The sequence below is a fragment of the Papio anubis genome, chromosome 6, assembly GCF_008728515.1.
Source record: "Papio anubis isolate 15944 chromosome 6, Panubis1.0, whole genome shotgun sequence".
NCBI lineage: Eukaryota > Metazoa > Chordata > Mammalia > Primates > Cercopithecidae > Papio > Papio anubis.
Genome location: NC_044981.1, coordinates 54,817,605 through 54,835,987, shown reverse-complemented (window position 1 = coordinate 54,835,987; position 18,383 = coordinate 54,817,605).

Here is an 18,383-nt window from a genome sequence, read left to right as displayed (position 1 = left end):
AGATAAGTGGCTCTTAACATTTAGCTGCACATTTGAATCACCTGGGGCCTTAAAAAATACTAATGCCCAAATGCCATCCTAAATGATTCTAATTTAGTTGGTTCAAAGGCAAAGAAAACAGAGGAGAGAAAACCATGCCCATGGACCCAGGAAGTCAGAAAAGCAATGCACATTTTGGAGTGGGTGAAGTGTAGGGTGAACTAATCATAGCTGGAAGATGAACCTTCTAGACAGGAAATGGGTAGGTCGATAAAGTTCGTCTCATTGCCAGAGTAATGAGATTGATTTTATTCTGTAGCCAAGTGGGAGCTAAGAAAGAATGGTAACGAAGGGTATAATAAAATTTGTGTCTTAGAATGGTAATTCTGGCATGGGTGGAGAGCGTGTATGGGGTGGGGAAGATACTGCTGTTAGGAGGCTATTGCACTAGTCCAGGTGAATAATGGCATTGGGGATGGAGAGGAAAAGCCATAGTCAGTAGACACTGCTGGGATAGACTCACACAGTCTTGTTAATCAAATGCAGTAGGTTGATGACGGAAAAAAACCCAACAACAGGATACCAAGATAACAGTAAGTTTTCCAGATTGTACTTTCAAGTGTGAAGATCGCTTTTTAACATTAATTTAAAAACTACAGGCCAGGTGCTGTGGCTCACACCTGTAAATCCAGCACTTTGGGAGGCTGAGGTAGGCGGATCACTTGAGACCAGCCTGGACAGCATGGCAAATCCCAACTCTACCAAAAATAGAAAATACAAAAATTAGCTGGGTGTGGTGGTGTATGCCTGTAGTCCCAGCTACCTGGAAAGCTGAAGTGGGAGGATCACTTGAACCCAGGAGGCAGAGGTTGCAATGAACTGAGATGGTGTCACTGCACTCCAGCCTGGGTGACAGAGCCAGACCCTGTCTCAAAAAACAACAGAAAACAAAACTGCAAACATCTACATCCTCATAATTACAGTTTTAGTTATCTGTTAATTGAGGAAATCACCCCACCCCAAGTAATTGGTTGACTTGCCCCAGTTTGGCCACCCCTGTTATGTTTACCGTTTGATTACTGTACTGCTAGAGAGAGAGAGAGAGAGAGAGAGAGAGAGAGAGAGAGAGAGACTACAGATACAATGCTACCCCTCATCTCTGCCATGCCCTCTGAGACTGCATCCTTTTTGTATTGGAATTTTTGAGTTTTGACACACTCTTTCACAACGTTTATTTAAAAATTTGGTTCTTCCTCCAAATGGCTACTCATAGCTTCGTGAAATTTGCACATTCATTCATCTCTTGGAAAATGGTCTCATTTTGTTGTTTGTGGTTCTCCCACCGGCCATCATTGCTTTTTTTTTTTGGTCACTGAGCACCAGTTACAGAAATGAGTTGCTTTTGGTATGTCTTCCTTTAAAAAATAGTACATATTCATTGTAATTATTTTAAGAATGTAGGAAAGTTGAACAAGAAAATAAGAATAATTCATAATAGTACTTTCTTGTGCTGTTAACTTGGTATATTTTAAGTATGCTTTCGTTCCATGCCTAAATTTATTTGTTAAGTTTGGAGATGGCTTTGTGCTGAATATTTATTCTTTTCCTTTTTCTCTCTTAACTTTTATTATGAGATTGTTTTCTACATGATTAAATATTTGTCAAAAAACCATTTAATGACTATATATTATTCTAATACATTTATTTATAATACGTTTTTGGCCACACTTCCTTGTTGGACAGTTATTTTTTTTGCTTTTACAAAAAATGCTATACTGAGAACCTTGCACATAAATCTTTCTGCAAGTCTTGATTCCCTTAAGATAGATAGTTAAAAGTGGAATTACTGGGTTAAAGTGTACTTACTTTAGAAAGTCTTTTTATACAGATTGCTGAATTACTTAAAATTTTTTGAACATATTTATTGTATTAGACTGTATTTTGCATACATATTCCTGTAACATCTCATAATTGTAATAGAAGTTCCTTCAACATTTCTTTAAAAGTGAAGGATTACTTCAAATAAGTACATCTATGCTGAGAAGGCCATTGAAACTTAATAGTAATTCAGTAGACCATTGACACAATTTTTACAAACAAGAGTTCATTAACTCAAGTGGCCATGCAATAGGTTTGACTGTGATTTTCAGTGGTGGGGAATCTCACATACTGGATAAGAAATGAGTGTTCTTGGTTAGGGGACAATCTATCAATCATCCAGGTAACGTGTGCATGGATAATATGTGTCTTTGTAAGATTATTACAATTGACTTATACATTTCCTGGGAAGCCTTTCTATATTGAAAATTGTGTAAGACGGAGGTGTCTGGATTTGATTTATTTAATACAACCCTCAAGCAATGCATCTGGCAGAAGTTTTCAGGCTGTGCAATGTTCTGCATGCTGTTCTGACCACAGAGGAGCTTTCCCATGGTAAACTTATGATGGACAAACTTTGAAATATTTATATAGTGTATCTGGCATCCAGGCCTCTTCATCTGACTGAACATATTTCATAGTAATAGAACAATAGTATGTGTGGCTCTAGTCTTTGTACCTTTATTTGTAATTTTAGTTTTTTTCTGGGAATATTTGCTACAAAATTATTTTTTCTTATTATGAAAAACCATGCATGTGAGAAAAAACAAAATCTTATGTACAAGAGGAAATTTACTACCATTCCTCAACAGGAACAAATTTCTTTTCTTTTCTTTTCTTTCTTTTTTTTTTTTTTTTTTTTTTTTTGAGACGGAGTCTCGCTCTGTCGCCCAGGCTGGAGTGCAGTGGTGCGATCTCGGCTCACTGCAAGCTCCGCCTCCTGGGTTCGCTCTATTCTCCTGCCTCAGCCTCCCGAGTAGCTGGGACTACAGGTGCCCGCCACCACGCCTGGCTAATTTTTTTGTATTTTTAGTAGAGGCAGGGTTTCACTGTGTAAACCGGGATGGCCTTGATCTCCTGACCTTGTGATCCACCCGCCTCGGCCCCGCGAACTGCTGGGATTACAGGCGCGAGCCACTGTGCCCGGCCACAAATTTCTTGTTTACCCTTACCAGCTTAAAATTTCCCATTTTAAAAATTCTTTAGAATTCTATTGAAATCCTCATGATACCTACAATTGTAACAAAATTTTGATGGTAATTGACACAAAGGCTTCCTGAGGTGCTTTTTGTCTAGAAACACAGACTTTTGTGTATGACCCCAACCAATAGTTGCTTATTTGACATACCTGAAATTTGAAGGCACCAGTGCTTTTAGTATTCCTCCAAAAATGTTTGGAATGAAAACTTACCACTTAGAAAATAGCAATTCTAAAAAACCCACTCTTGACACATCGTCTCACAGCAAAGTCATTTCGTATTGACAAAAATTTCCTAAGTTTTTCTCGAATTCACTGTTTCTTCTTTTCAAGCTTTTAGAATGTATTTTTCTATATCTTTCTTATGACACAACTTTTTCTTGTGGTATCGAGTTATTTAATTATAGGCTTTATCTCTTGTGACCAGGTGCCATCTAATATATGCCTGTACTCAGTCTTCTACCTAGTCCATGCTCAGTTAATACAAGGATCAGGTATTTCTATTGTTTCTTAATTTTTCAAACTGAGATCTAGAGGCAACCACTCAACTCACAGGCCATGGAAGTGCTGCTTCAGATTAGCAGCACAAAGCTAATGGGGACAAATAAAGAAAGAGACAAATCCATACCATAATGATAAAACATTCATCCACTACACAAGGAGGAAGAATATCAGCAGAATTTGATATTTTACTTTGTAGGTAAGTAAAATTATAAAATTCTGGAAGTATTCTTGGCGTCTAAATCTTATGGAACATTTTTTGCTTGTTGAGGTTGATGATAGTGATAATAGTGGTGGTTGGGGTGATGCCCACTGACTGTTACCTCTTTGCTTTTCCTCATTACCATGCTAGCTATTTGCAAAAAGGACAAAACATGTTCTTAGTACCCTCTCACAGTTTTTACTATTCATGACTTAAATGTGAAATGGCATTGTAAACTCTAACTTTATAACTGTTATTTGATATTATCGTTGTTCATTGAAAGGCAATGATCTTCAAAGACATATGAAAGCTCTCATTTTCTTTTCTTCTGTCAGCCCAAACATGCTAAGCTGTGGTCTTGTTTCTGATGTCTTTTCAATTAGGAATTAGGAATAGGAATACCTGGGGTATGAAAGCTGGAGGGAAGACAGAGGATTGAGATGTTGAGCTGTGAGGATCATAGTAAAGTGTGGTGTAGTATTTTTTATTTTTTGAGACCGGGTCTCTCTCTGTCCCCAGGCTGGAATGCATTGGCATAGTCATGATCCACTGCAGCCTTAACCTCTTGAGCTCCAGTGATCCTCCTACCTCAGCCCCTCTAGTAGCTGGGACTACAGGCATGTGCCACCACACCCAGCTATTTTGTGTGGTGTGTTTATTTTTTGTAGAGATGAGGTTTCACCATGTTGCCCAGAGTGGTCTTGAACTCCTGGCTCAAGTAATACACCCACATTGACCTCCCGAAGTGTTAGGATTATAGTCGTGAGCCACTGTGGCCAGTCAGGGTAAATTGTTTTGACCCTATAAGGCTCAGTGTCCTCATCTGTAAAGTGATGAGAATAAATCTCTTTCGTACAAAAGATTGTGTGCTACATTCCTGGCCTGGTCAGGCAGTATGCAAGCCACAAGTGTTTCCATCTTTCTTCCTTTCTTATATGCTCAGAGTCCTTGATTGGGCTTTTCTGATAGCACTTTACTCACCGTAAAGACAAGTGAGCCCCTCAAGGGTAGGAATGGTGTCTTGTTCACTCTTCATCTCCAGTGGGCCAGATCAGTGCTTGGCTGAGAGTGGAGGCTCTATGAGTGACAGTTACACTGAGCTGCATTCAGTTGTACAAAGAATCCATGATAATATCAGGAATTTGGAGAAGCGTTGAAAAACTTGGAAGCAAGTAGAATAGAGCAATGAAAGCCTGGTCCTGTGCCATCTATCCGAACTTATTTCTTGATAGTTCAGGACTTAGTCAATACTTGTTGAAGGAATGATATTAGCAAGAATATTTGTAAAGGAATCCCACAGGAAAAGCTTGTGGAGCTGAAATTAGGTGACCTAGATGAGTCCTTGGTATGAACTGAACACAATAAATATTCATTGAATCAATGAAAAAAAGATTAAATAAATAGGAGATATACAACTTGTGGATTGTAGGTAAGTAAAACATTATTTGGAAGGTAACATAGTAGTGAAAGATGGTAGCTTTTTGTGTTCTATGTGTATCTGTATATGTGTATTTATGACAGTGAGGAAGAGAAGGAGGATAGAGGAGGTAAGGAAGTGCACTCAGATGAGTCACTGAGGGACTAGGTGATTTATCAGGCTTAACTTCCTTGTATTGCTATTAAACATTAACCTACATTACTGAAGGAGGTTGGTAGTCTTACAGATAAAAGGAAAGTTATCATCAGACTCACATAGTTGAGATGCACTGACATTGGTAGTCAGAAGAAGAGATGGCATCTCAGTGTTCTCACTAGTGTATCTTTCTGGTTCACTTGCTGACAGACAATATTGTTTTTTTTTATTTTTTTAATTTATTATTATTATTATACTTTAAGTTCTAGGGTACATGTGCATAACGTGCAGGTTTGTTACATATGTATACTTGTGCCATGTTGGTGTGCTGCACCCATCAACTCATCAGCACCCATCAACTCGTCATTTACACCAGGTATAACTCCCAATGCAATCCCTCCCCCCTCCCCCCTCCCCATGATAGGCCCCGGTGTGTGATGTTCCCCTTCCCTTAATCAACATACACAAAGACTCATTTAAGCACCTCATGTGATTTTTTAAGTGATGACATGAATGCAGCTTTTATTTTGCACCTGAGGTTTCTGAGTCACCCTTAAGTATTTCCAGAATTTTTGCTGCACAATCCTGGAGTTATCAAATCTGACAATTGGAATGGAATGGTCCTCATGAGAGCTGCATTGGAAAGGAGAGATTGCTGCTTGATTGCCAAGAGAAAGACATTCTGGCCCCTGCTGTTGCTATCAGCAATTCCAGGATCCCTGCTACGGGGTCCCAGGCAAAGATGCCTAGCAGCATCACCACAAACTGTATTAGTCAGTTCTCACATTGCTGTAAATAAATACCTGAGACTGGGTAATTTATAAACAAAAGATTTAAGTTGCTGACAGTTCCACAGGTTGTACAGGGAAAATCATGCTGGCATCTGATTGGCTTCTGGGGAGGCCTCAGAAAACTTACAATCATAGCAGAAGACAAAGGGGGAGAAAGGTGTCAAATGTGGTGGCAGCAGCAAGAACAAGAGTGAGGTGGGAGGTCCTACACACTTCTAAACACCCAGATCTCATGAGAACTCACTCGCTATAAGGAGATCGGCACCAAGAGGATGGTGCTAAACCATTCGTGAGAAACATCTCTGTTGATCCAATCACCTCCAACCTGGCCCCACCTCCAACATTGGGGGTTACAATTCAACATGAGCTGTGGGTGGGAACACAGATCCAAACCACATCACAAGTCATTGAATCCATCTCAGCCTCATTCTACCCTCACTAATCCCTAGCCCAGCCTAAGCAACTTCATTCTCATGCATGAGCATAATTTATCTAAGGACAAGGAAATTAGAGTATCTCATTACTCTTTCAAGAAGGAAGGTGTTTAGAGAGGTGAAGATATTTGCATATTTAGTGGAGTGTTTAATGAGGTATGTGGAGGTTCCCACACAGGTTCAGTCACTCACCACCAATGGGTGTGACATGGGGAAATTGCTGCCATGAGCCTCATTTTCTTCATCTGATTGTGACCATGATCCGTTCAGCCAAAGAGTTGTTCTAGAGATCAGTGAAAACAGATGTGAAAGAGCTTTGTAAAATATACTATGCTGTATGAATGCACAAATATGCATATTTTGTAAAGTGCATATCTGAAGGAAAGGAAAAAAGGGAATGGGGAGAAAGAAACCTCTTGGGCCATATGAAGAGTTTAGCTCATTTGGGGAATGGTGGGGTATGCAGTGTTTATAGGCCCCTCCACAGGCAACACAGAATGAGAGAATGAGAGGACAAAGAATAAAGCACTTATACAAAAGAGCTGTTTTTTCTCCCCTCTTCAACCCCCTACTGTCAAACCTTTTACTCCTTTCTGGCTTGTACACAGGGATGTGTCAGCTGGAATGCTTTTGGAGATCATTAAGTGTAACCCCCAGGCAGTTATCTCACAGTTGTTTAAACATCCCACCATTTATTTTAGCTGATTCACATAAACTGAATAAAGCGGGTCTAATGCTCAAGGGTGTGGATAATGGTCGTAAGAATTCTTATGGGAAAGGAAAGATGAGCTTTTCTGGCACTTGTTTACTTCTGTGTTTGCCAGAGAGAAAATATACAGAAACAATTCCAATCTGAGTGGCACAAAATATCCAAAGTTGTTTTGAAATAAAGACCAGATTTGCAGGAAAAAACTTGCCACTTTGAACAATATTATTATTTTATGCTTCAACAAATGAAAGATGTTCCAGGAGTCTTTAATGTTGACCAAAATTATATAAAAACATATGAGAATTAACAAATTATGATTTAAGTAGGATTCCCATGCATTTGTGTAATTAGTGTAAATAGTGTTCCTTTGTCAGAAATATACATGCAATCTGTATCTTAATAACCACCTTTCTGTCTCACTTGAATTCACCAACTATTACTGACAATTTTATAGTTCACATGCTTATCTGTAATTTATTTAGTATTTGCAATTTTCACTGAGAATGTTTAATATCTGAATGACTTACCCAAAATGTGATAAAAATATGTGGATTTCTAAGATCAAGGAGTTAAGGATATTTGAAAAATCTGCTACACAGTTGTAAAATATCTACATGAGTTAGTATATTTTTATAAATTATGGTGCCATTCTTAACAGAAATGACTATTTAGTGTATTTGGTAGTTATTATGCATACATAGTAGTACTAACAAAAATACCTCTTGCTTAAATGACAATATCTGCTAGAGTGATGTATGCCAGCTGCAGTAACAAGCAAGTCTCCAAATGTATAATGGTTCAAGTATTAAAGAATTTAATTTCTCACATAAAGATCAAAACAGGAAACCTTTTTAAAAATTATTTGAACTTTTATTTGAGATGTATGGGTACATGTCCAGGTTTGTTGCAGAGGTATATTGAGGCTGTATTGCATGATGCTGAGGTTTGGGTGTGACTGAACCTATCCCCCAAGTGCTGAGTATAATACCTAATAGACAGTTTTTCAACCCACACTCCTGTTCCTCCCTCTCCCCTTTGGTAATCCACAGTGTCTGTTGTCCCCATCTTTATGCCCATGTGTACTCAATGTTTGGCTCCCACTTATAAGTGAGAACATGTGATATTCAGTTTTCTGTTCCTGTGTTAATTTGCCTATGATTATGGTCTCTAGCTGCCTCCATGTTGTTGGAAAGGACATTTCACTCTTTTTTATGACTGCGTAGGATTCTATGGTGTGTATGTACCACGTTTAATTTATCCAATTCACTGTTAATGGGCACTAGATTGATTCCATGTCTTTGCTATTGTGAATAGTGCAGGGATGAACATACACATGCATGTGTATTTTTGGTAGAATGATTTATTTTTCTTTCTTCATGTACCCAATAATGAGATTGCTGGGTCAAATGGTAGCTCTGTTTTAAATTCTTTGAGAACTCTCCAAACTCCTTTCTATAGTCACTGAAGTAATTTGTATTCCCACCAACAGTGTATAAGCATACCCTTTTCCCACAACATTGCCAGCATCTTTCATTTTTTGACTTTTTAATAATAGCCATTCTGACTGGTGTGAGATGGTATCTATCTCACTGTAGTTTTGATTTGCATTTCTCTGATGATTAGTGATGTTGAGCATTTTTTCATACATTCGTTGGCTGCTTATACAACTTCATCTTTGGAGAAGTGTCTGTTCATGTCTTTTACCCATTTTAATGGGATTATTTGTCTTTTTTCTTGTTGATTTTTTTAGGTCCTTATAAATTCTGGATGTTAGACCTTTGTCAGATGCACAGTTTGTGAATATTTTCTCCCAGTTTGTAGGTTGTTTATTTTATTGATCATTTATTTTGCTGTGCAGAAGCTTTTTAATTTAATTAGATCCCAGTTGCCAATTTTTGTTTTTGTTGCAATTGCTTTTGGGGACTTAGCCAAAAATTCTTTGTCAAGGGCAATGTAGGGAAGGGGATCTCCTGTTTTCTTCTAGGATTTTTATAGTTTGAGGTCTTATATTTAAACTTTTAATCCATCTTGAGTTAATTTTCATATTTGATGAAAGGCAGGAGTCCAGTTTCAGTCTTCTGCATATGGCTAGTCAGTTATCTGAGCACCATTTACTGAATGGGGAGTCCTTTCCTAATTACTTGTTTTTGTCAGCTTAGACAAAGATCAGATCGTTGCAGTGTGAGGCTTTATTTCTGGGCTCTCTATTCTGTTCCATTTGTCCAAGTGACTGTTTTTGTGCCAGAACCATACTGTTTTGGTTACTGTAGCTTTCTATTGTTTTAAGTCAAGAGCTGTGATGCCTCTAGATTTATTCTCTTTGCTTAGGATTGCTTTGACTCTTTGGGCTTTTGTTTGTTCCATGTGAATTTTAGAATAGTTTTTTTCTAAATATTAAATAGTTTATCTGTGAAAAATAGCATAGATAGAAATAGCATTAAATTTGTAATTTGCTTTGGACAGTATAGCCATTTTAATAATACTGATTTTTTTAATCCATAGGCATGGAATATTTTTCCATTTTTTAATTTCATCTCTGGTTTTCTTCAGCAGTATTTTGTAGTTCTCCTTGTAGAGATCTGTCACCCTGTTGTTTGCTGTATTCCTAGGTATTTCATTTTTCTTTTGTGTGTGTGACTATTGTAAATGATATTGTTTTCTTGATTTTACTCTTAGCTTAAATGTAATTGGTGCATAGAAATGCTAATGAAATTTGTACATTGATTTTGTATCTTGAAACTTTATTGAAGTCGTTTGTCAGTTCTAGGCCTTTTGGCTGAGTCTTTAGAGTTTTCTATGTATAGAATCATATCATCAGCAAAGAGAGATAGTTTCATTTCTTCTTTTCCTATTTGGATGCCTTTTATTTCTATCTATTGCCTTATTCCTCTAGTTAGGACTTCTAGTACTATGTTGAATAGGAGTGGTGAGAGTGGGTATTCTTGTCTTGTTCCAGTTCTCAAGGGGAGTGCTTCCAGCTTTGGCCCATTCTGTATGATGTTGGCTGTGGGTCTGTCATAGATGGCTCCTATTATTTTGACATGTGTTCCTTCAGTGCCTACTCTGTTAAGGACTTTTATCATGAAGGGATATTGGATTTTATTGAAAGCTTTTTCTGTGTCTAATAAGATGGTCATATGGTTTTTGTTTTTAATTCTATTTATGTGGTGAATCACATTTATCAATCAGCCTTGCATCCCAAGAATAAAGCCTACTTGTTTGTGGTGTATTATCTTTTTGATGTGCTACTGGGGTTGGGTTTGATGGTATTTTGTTGAGTATTTTTGCATGTATGTTCATCAATGTTATTGGTGTGAAGTTTTTCTTTTCTTTCTTTGTGTCTCTGTCAGATTTTTGTGTCATGCTGATGCTGGCATCATAGAATGAGTTAGGGAGGAGCCCCTCCTCCTCCTTGAATAGAATTCCTTTTTTGGAATAGTTTCAGTATGATTGATACCAGTTCTTCTTTGTATACCTGGTAGAATTTGGCTAGGAATCTATCTGGGCCAGGATTGTTTTTGATTTATTATTACTAATTCAATTTTGGAACTTGTTATTTGTTTGCTCAAGTTTGAACTTTCTCCCTGATTCAGTCTTAGGAGGTTGTATGTTTCTGGGAATTTATCCATATACTTTAGGTTTCCTAATTTGTGTGCATGGAGTTGTCTAAAATAGTCTTTGAGGGTCCTTTGTATTTATGTGTGATCAGTTGTAATGTCATTTCTGTCATTCCTGATTGTGCTTATTTGGATCTTCTCTGTTTTCTTTGTTGATGTAGCTAGCAGTCTATCAACTTTGTTTATTCTTTTGAAGTACTAACTTTTGGTTTCATTGATCTTTATATGAATGTATGCATCCCAATTTCATTCATTTCTTGTCTAATTTTAGTTATTTCTTTTCTTCTGCTATCTTTGGGGTTAGTTTGTTCTTTTTTTCTAGTTCCTCTAGGTGAAAAGTTAGATTATTAATTTGAGATGTTTCTAACTTCTTGATGAAGGCATTTAGCACTATGAAGTTTCCTCTTAACACTGCTTTGGCTGAATCCCAGAGATTTTGGCAAGTTGTGTCCCTATTTTAATTAATTTCAAATAACTTTTTAATTTCTGCGTTAACTTTGATGTTCATCCAGAAATTACTCAGGAGCAAGTGGTTTATTTGCAATGTATTTGTGTAATTTTGAAAGATCTTCTTGATATTGAATTCTATTTTTATTGTGCTGTGGTCCAAGGGAGTGGTGGGTATGATGTTGATTTTTTAAAATCTGTTGAGATTTGCTTTATGACCAAGCATTCTATGATCTTAGAATGTGTATTAGTCCATTTTCACACTGCTGTAAAGGTACTACTTGAGACTGGGTCATATACGAAGAAAAAAGGTTTAATTGACACACAGATCCACATGGTTTGGGGAGCCTCATGAAACTTAAAATTGTGGCAGAAGGTGAAGGAGAAGCAAGTACCTTCATCACAAGGCAGCAGGAGAGAGAGAGAGCGTTCAGGGGAAACTGTCACTTTTAAACCATCAGATCTCATGATAACTCCCTCACTATCATGAGAACAGCCTGGGAAACCACCCCCATGATCCAACCACCTCCCACCAGGCCCCTCCCTCAACACATGGGGATTACAATTGGAGATGAGATTTGGATGGGGGCACAGAGCCAAGCCACATCATTACACCTCTGGCCCCTCCCAAATCTCATGTCCTTTTCACATTTCAAAACCAATTATACCTTTGTAACAGTCCCGCAAAGTCTTAACTCATTCCAGCATTAACCCAAAAGTCCAAAGTCTCCTTTGAGACAAGGCTAGTCCCTTCTGCCTATGAGCCTGTAAAATCAAAATCGAGTTAGTTGCTTCCAAGATTCAATGGGGATGCAGGCATTGGGTAAAAGTTCCCACTCCAAAACAAAACGACCACAGGCTCCATGCAAGTACAAAACCTGGCAGGGCACTCATTAAATGTTAAAGCTCCAAAATGATCTCCTTTGACTCCATGTCTCACATTCAGGGAATGCTGATGCAAGGGATGAGTTCCCAAGACATGGTCAGCTCCGCCCCTGTGACTGTTTTCTTGGGCTAGTGTTGAGTGCCCACAGCCTTTCCAGATGCTTGGTGTGAGCTGTCAGTGGATCTACCTTTCTGTGGTCTGGAGGATGGTGGCCTTCTTCTCACAGCTCCACTAGGCAGTTCCCTAGTGGGGACTCTGCATGGGGGTTCCAACCCCACATTTCCCTTCTGCACTGCCCTAGTAGAGGTTCTCCATGAGGGCTCTGCCACTGCAGCAGACTTCTGCCTGGACATCCAGTCATTTCCATACATCCTCCAATATCAAGGCAGAGGCTCCCAAAGCTCAACTCTTGTCTCTTGTATACCCACAGTCCCAACACCACGTGGAAACCACCAAGGTGTGGGGCTTGCACCCTCTGAAGCAATGGCCTAAACTGTACTTTGACTCCTTTGAGGCATGGCTGGAGCTGGAGTGGCTGGGACACAGGACACCAAGTCCTGAAGCTGCATAGAGGATTGGGGCCCTGGGCCAAGCCCACAGAGCCATTTTTTTCCTCCTAGACCTTTGGGCTTATGTTTGGAGGGGTGGCTGTGAAGGTCTCTGACATGGTCTGGAGACATTTTACCTATTCTCTTGGCTCTTAATATTCATCACCTAGTTACTTATGCAAATTTCTGCAGCTGGCTTGAATTCCTCCCCAGAAAATGGGTTTTTATTTTCTACCACATGGTCAGGCTGCAAATTTTCCAAATCTTTATGCTCTGCTTCCCTTTTAAGCATAAGTTCCAATTTCAAGTCATCTCTTTGTGAATGCATATAACTGAATGCTTTCATAATAAGCCAGGTCACCTCTTGAACACATTGCTGCTTAGAAATTTCTTTGCCAGATACCCTAAATCTGGTTTGCTGCTTAGAAATTTCTTCTGCCAGATACCCTCTCTCAAGTTCAAAATTCCACAGATCTCTAGGGCAGGGGCAAAATTCTGTCAGTCTCTTTGCTAAAGCATAACAAGAGTGACCTTTGCTCTACAGTTCCCAATAAGTTCCTCATCTCCATCTGAGACCATCTCAGCCTGGACTTCATTGTCTATATCACTATTAGCATTTTGGTCAAAACCATTCAACAGTCTCTAGGAAGTTCCAAACTTTCCCTCATCTTTTAGGCCTCCAAACTCTTCCAACCTCTGCCTGTTACCCAATTCTAAGGTTGCTTCCACATTTTCAGGTTATCTTTATAGCAGTGCCCCACTCCTGGTACAAATTTCCTGTATTAGTCTGTTTTCATACTGCTATGAAGAATACCACCTGAGACTGGGTAATTTATAAACAAAAGAGGTTTAATTGACTCATAGTTCTTCATGGATGTGGAGGCCTCAGGAAACTTACAATTGTGGCTGAAGGTGAAGGGGAAGCAGGCACCTTCTTCATCAGGTGACAGGAGAGAGAACATGAGGGAGGAAGTGCCACAGTCTTAAACCATCAGATTTCATGAGAACTCCCTCACAATCATGAGAACAGCATCAGGGAAACCACCCCCATGATTCAGTCACTTCCCAGCAGATGTCTTTCTGGACATGTGGGGATTACAATTTCAGATGAGATTAGGGAGAAACATATCAGAATGTTTCTTGTATATTCTGTGGCTGTTGGGTGGAGTGTTCTGTAGATGTCTATTTTGTCCAATTAGCTGAGTGTTGAATTTAATTCCAGAATTCTTTTGTTAGTTTTCTGCCTCAATGATCTGTCTAATACTGTCAGTGGGATGTAGAAGTCTCCCATTATTGTATTATCCAAGCCTTTTCATCAGTCAAGACAAACTTGTTTTATGAATCTGGGTGCTCCGATGTCAGGTGCATGTATATTTACAACAGTTAAGTCTTCTTGTTGAATTGGATCTTTTATATCATGTAATGCTCTTCTTTGTCCTTGTTAATTGTTGTTGGTTCAAAGTCTATTTTAGCTGATATAAGAATAGCAACCCCTGCTCTGTTTTTGTTTTCCATTTGCAGGGTAGATCTTTCTCTATTTACTTTGAGCCTGTGGTTATCATTACATGTGAGATGGGTATCTTGAAGCCAGAAGATGATTGGGTCTTGTCTTTTTATTTAGCTTGCCACTCTATGTCTTTTAAGTGGGGCAGGGACCTTAAGGGGTAGTATTGATATGTGAAATTTTATCTTGTCATTGTATTGTTAGTTAGTTGTTTTGTAGACTTGATTGTGTAGTTGCTTTACATGTTTCTGGGCTATGCACTTAAGTGTGCTTTTGTGGTAGCAGATGTTGTTCTTTTGTTTCCTTGTTTAGCACTCTCTTAAGAACCTCTTGTAAGTCTGATTTAGTTGAAATGAATTCCAGCAGTGTTTGCTTGTCTGAGAAGGATTTTAGTTCTCGTTTGCTTATGAAACTTGGTTTAATAGGATATCAGATTCTTTGTTGGAATTTCTTTTCTTTAAGGATGCTGAAAATAGACCTGAAACCTCTTCTGGCTTTTATGGTTTCTGTTGAGAGGTCCAAGCTAGCCTGATGGGGTTCCCTTTGTTCGTGACCCATCACTTCTTTCTAGCTGCCTTTAAGATTTTTTTCTTTCATGCTGATTTTGGTGAATCTGATGACTATGTGTCTTGGGGATGATTCTCTTGTATAGTATTTAGCAGAGGTTCTTTTTATTTCTTGAATTGGCATGTTACCTCTCTAGCAAGATTAGGGAAATTTGAGGACTATGTCCTCAAATATATTTTCCAAGTTGCTTATTCTCTCTCCTTCTCTCTCATGAGTGTCAATAGTTGTAGGTTTGTTCTCCTTACATAATCTTGTATTTCTCAGATGTTTTGTTCATTTTAGAAGTTTTTGATTTACTTTTGTCTGAGCCGATTTGAAGAACTGGTCTTTGAGCTCTGAGGTTCTTTCCTCAGCTTGCTCTATTCTGCTGTTAATACTTCCAATTGTATTATGAAATTCTTATAGTAAATTTTTCAGTTCAGAAATTCAGTTTTGTTCTTTCTTAAAATGGCTATTTCATCTTTCAGCTCTTGGATCATCTTACCGGATTCCTTGGATTGAGTTTCAACTTTCTCCTGTATCTCAGTGAGCTTCCCTACCATCCAGATTCTGAATTCCATGTCTATCATTTCATTCCAATTAAGAACTACTTCTGGGTGGCTACTGGGCTTGTTTGGAGGTAAGGGAACACTTTGCCTTTTTGAATTGCCAGAGTTCTTATGCTAATTCTTTCCCACCTGAGAGTGCTGGTGTTCCTTTACCTGTGGTGTAGGTTGAGTATAGTCAATCGACTTCATTTCTAAGTACTTTCAGAGGGCCACGGCTCAGTACATGATCTTTATTTGTGTCTGGATTCTTGCCCTTGGTTTCACAGGGGTGTATATTGACAGAATATTTTTGGTGTTGTGGTTTGACTTGTGATTCATTAGGTGATGATTAAGAGTAGTAGCGGGAAGATTGGCTCTTACTTGGCTACATGGCTCTTTTGTATTTCCTCGTGTTCACAACCATGCTCTGTAGTGGGGGTTAGAGAGACACGATTCCCTCATCAGGTCTTGGGAAAGCTCATTCTGATTACTGAAACCACACTCATGTTTCCCCAGGTTTCCTTTATTAGATATTCTGGGCTGTGGGTCTACTTTGGGTAGAGGCCATGGCAGGGCGATAGCTTACATTCTTTCTGTACCGGACCTATGAATGGAAGCATGCCCTGCTCCCATGTCGGCCTATGAACCCATGAATTTCACCCCTCTTAGTGCTCTGAGAGTAGGGCTCCTCCCCTGCTTTAGTTCTCACCACACACCTCAGCTTGGCACTTCCAGCTTGGCACTGTAGCTTTGGAATACTGAGAACGGCCTCTGGTTCCATCTTCTGGACCCTTGGGATCTAGCTCCAGTTGTGCTGGGGGATCCAAAGTGCTCTCAGGCCACTGGGAAAGTACTCAGGTGGAGCAAAGCACAAAGGCTGGACAGTGGAGGCTGTGCTCTCAGGTCTGCTCAAAGTATGTTTACTTACTGTATATTTTGGTCTCTCTCAGTGGGAGTGGTGCTTTCTGGCTGCATCTAGTTGGCCATCTTATCCTCCTCCCCTGCCCAGATAAGAAACCTTCCTAGATAGGAGGTCTTCTTCTTCTTCCTCTTCCTCTTCTTCTTCCTCTTCCTCTTCTTCCTCTTCCTCTTCTTCTTCCTCTTCCTCTTCTCCTCGACAGAGTCTCACTCTGTTGCCCAGGCTGGAGAACAATGGTGTGATGGCTCACTGCAACCTCCGCCTCCCGGGTTCAAGTGATTCTCCCGGCCTCGGCCTCCTGAGTAGCTGGGATTACAGGCACCTGCCACCATGCCTGGCTAGGTTTTGTATTTTTAGTAGAGATGGGGTTTCGCCATGTTGGTCAGGCTGGTCTTGAACTCCTGACCTCAAGTGATCCACCCACCTCTGCCTCCCAAAGTGCTGGGATTACAAGCGTGAGTCACCGTGCCCAGCCAGGAGACTCTCTTCTAAACTGTGCTTGGGGACCCAGTTTTTTTCCATTTTGGGGCTCACTTATCTTCAACAGTGATTTCTCAAGTTTCTGGGCTCATCTCTATCAAATCAGTGAAAATGCGAAAGCATGGAGGATTATGCACGAGAAGTTTTTATGCACCAGGAATATTCCATTGACCAGAATCCAGGCAGTGTCCCTAGGAAGAGGAAGAAGCAGGTTTGATGAAGAGCAGGACAGACTGCTGTACACTCTTAGAACAGTGCCTGGTACTTTGTTGACTCTCAATGTGTGTTGACTATTATTATTATCATTTTGAATATCAACTTACAACTTTCATGACACCTTATGTATTTTAAGTAAAGTGAAGCACACAACATATTTTGGTGAATGTCTGCCATATAGAGAATTAAGATTAATCATCTAGACTTCTCTGTGGAAGAGGATTTGAAGAGGATGCTCATTATCTGCTCATTAAACTAAAGTCAAGTTTAAGTTAACAGGATTTTAAAAATACATATGTACATTCTGCCCTGAGCTGTTTGCTGGGAATAATATGTAGATGTGACTGAGTTAATATGAGCTATTAATAGTTAACTGCACAAAGGAAAGGAATAGTAAAATTATTTTCATTTCTTGAATACAATTTGAGGTAAATAATCTTCATTCAATACATTCTTTAAAGAATAAAGTGATTCTTAAAATAAGATTAGAAGAACACCTTTAATGTCCTTTATTCATCTCCTTCAGACACTGAGAATGAAAATGTTACTAAAGTGGAGAGTTTATCAGTCTATCTGAGATCTATTTGTTCTATCAATCCATCTAAATGAATCTTACCAGAAAAGACATCTACTTAGGTACTTTTCTTTCAAAGAAAAATAGTCATTTTAGCAGAGCTGGAGATTTTGCATTGCATCTAGCAGGAGTCAGTAAACGTTTTCTGTAAAATGCCAAGTAGTAAATATTTTAAGCTTTGTTGCTCATACAGTCTCTGTTTCCATACAGTCTCTGTCACAACTCCCCAACTTTGCTCCTACAGGGTGAAAGCAACTGTAGACAATATGCAGAGAAACCTCAAAAAACAAAAAAACAAAAAAAGATCATGGCTGTGTTCCAATGAAACTTTATTTATAAACACAGGTACCAGCCCAGATTTGGTCCAAAGGCTGTAGTTTGCCAGCTCCTTATCTAGAATGTTCAGTACTTTCTAAAAAGATTATATTTTCTAATTTTATAGAAAATATATGAAGCTGATTTATCTCCAGACTTTCGAATTTTACTTTTGCTTTGATTTTTGGTGGGAAAAATGAACATGACCTAAGATAACACTGACTAATTCACTGTCTTTTGTCATCAGCATTAATTAAGCTGTAAATCATAATTGTGTTAGCATGTTTTGTTAGATTACAGGCCTATAAAGGCTACTGGTTACCCAGAGTAAAATTGCTTCATTAAAAGCACTGGGACAGAGTCTTTAACAACTGCTGAGGCAAGATTCATGGGCCTTTTAAAGTTAAACTTAATCTTTAATAAACTTTAGTTATGAATATGTATTTACTTAATTTTTCTTCTCATAGATAGATGGAATATAATTTTCTTCTAAAGCTTTTACTCTATAAGACTTCAGG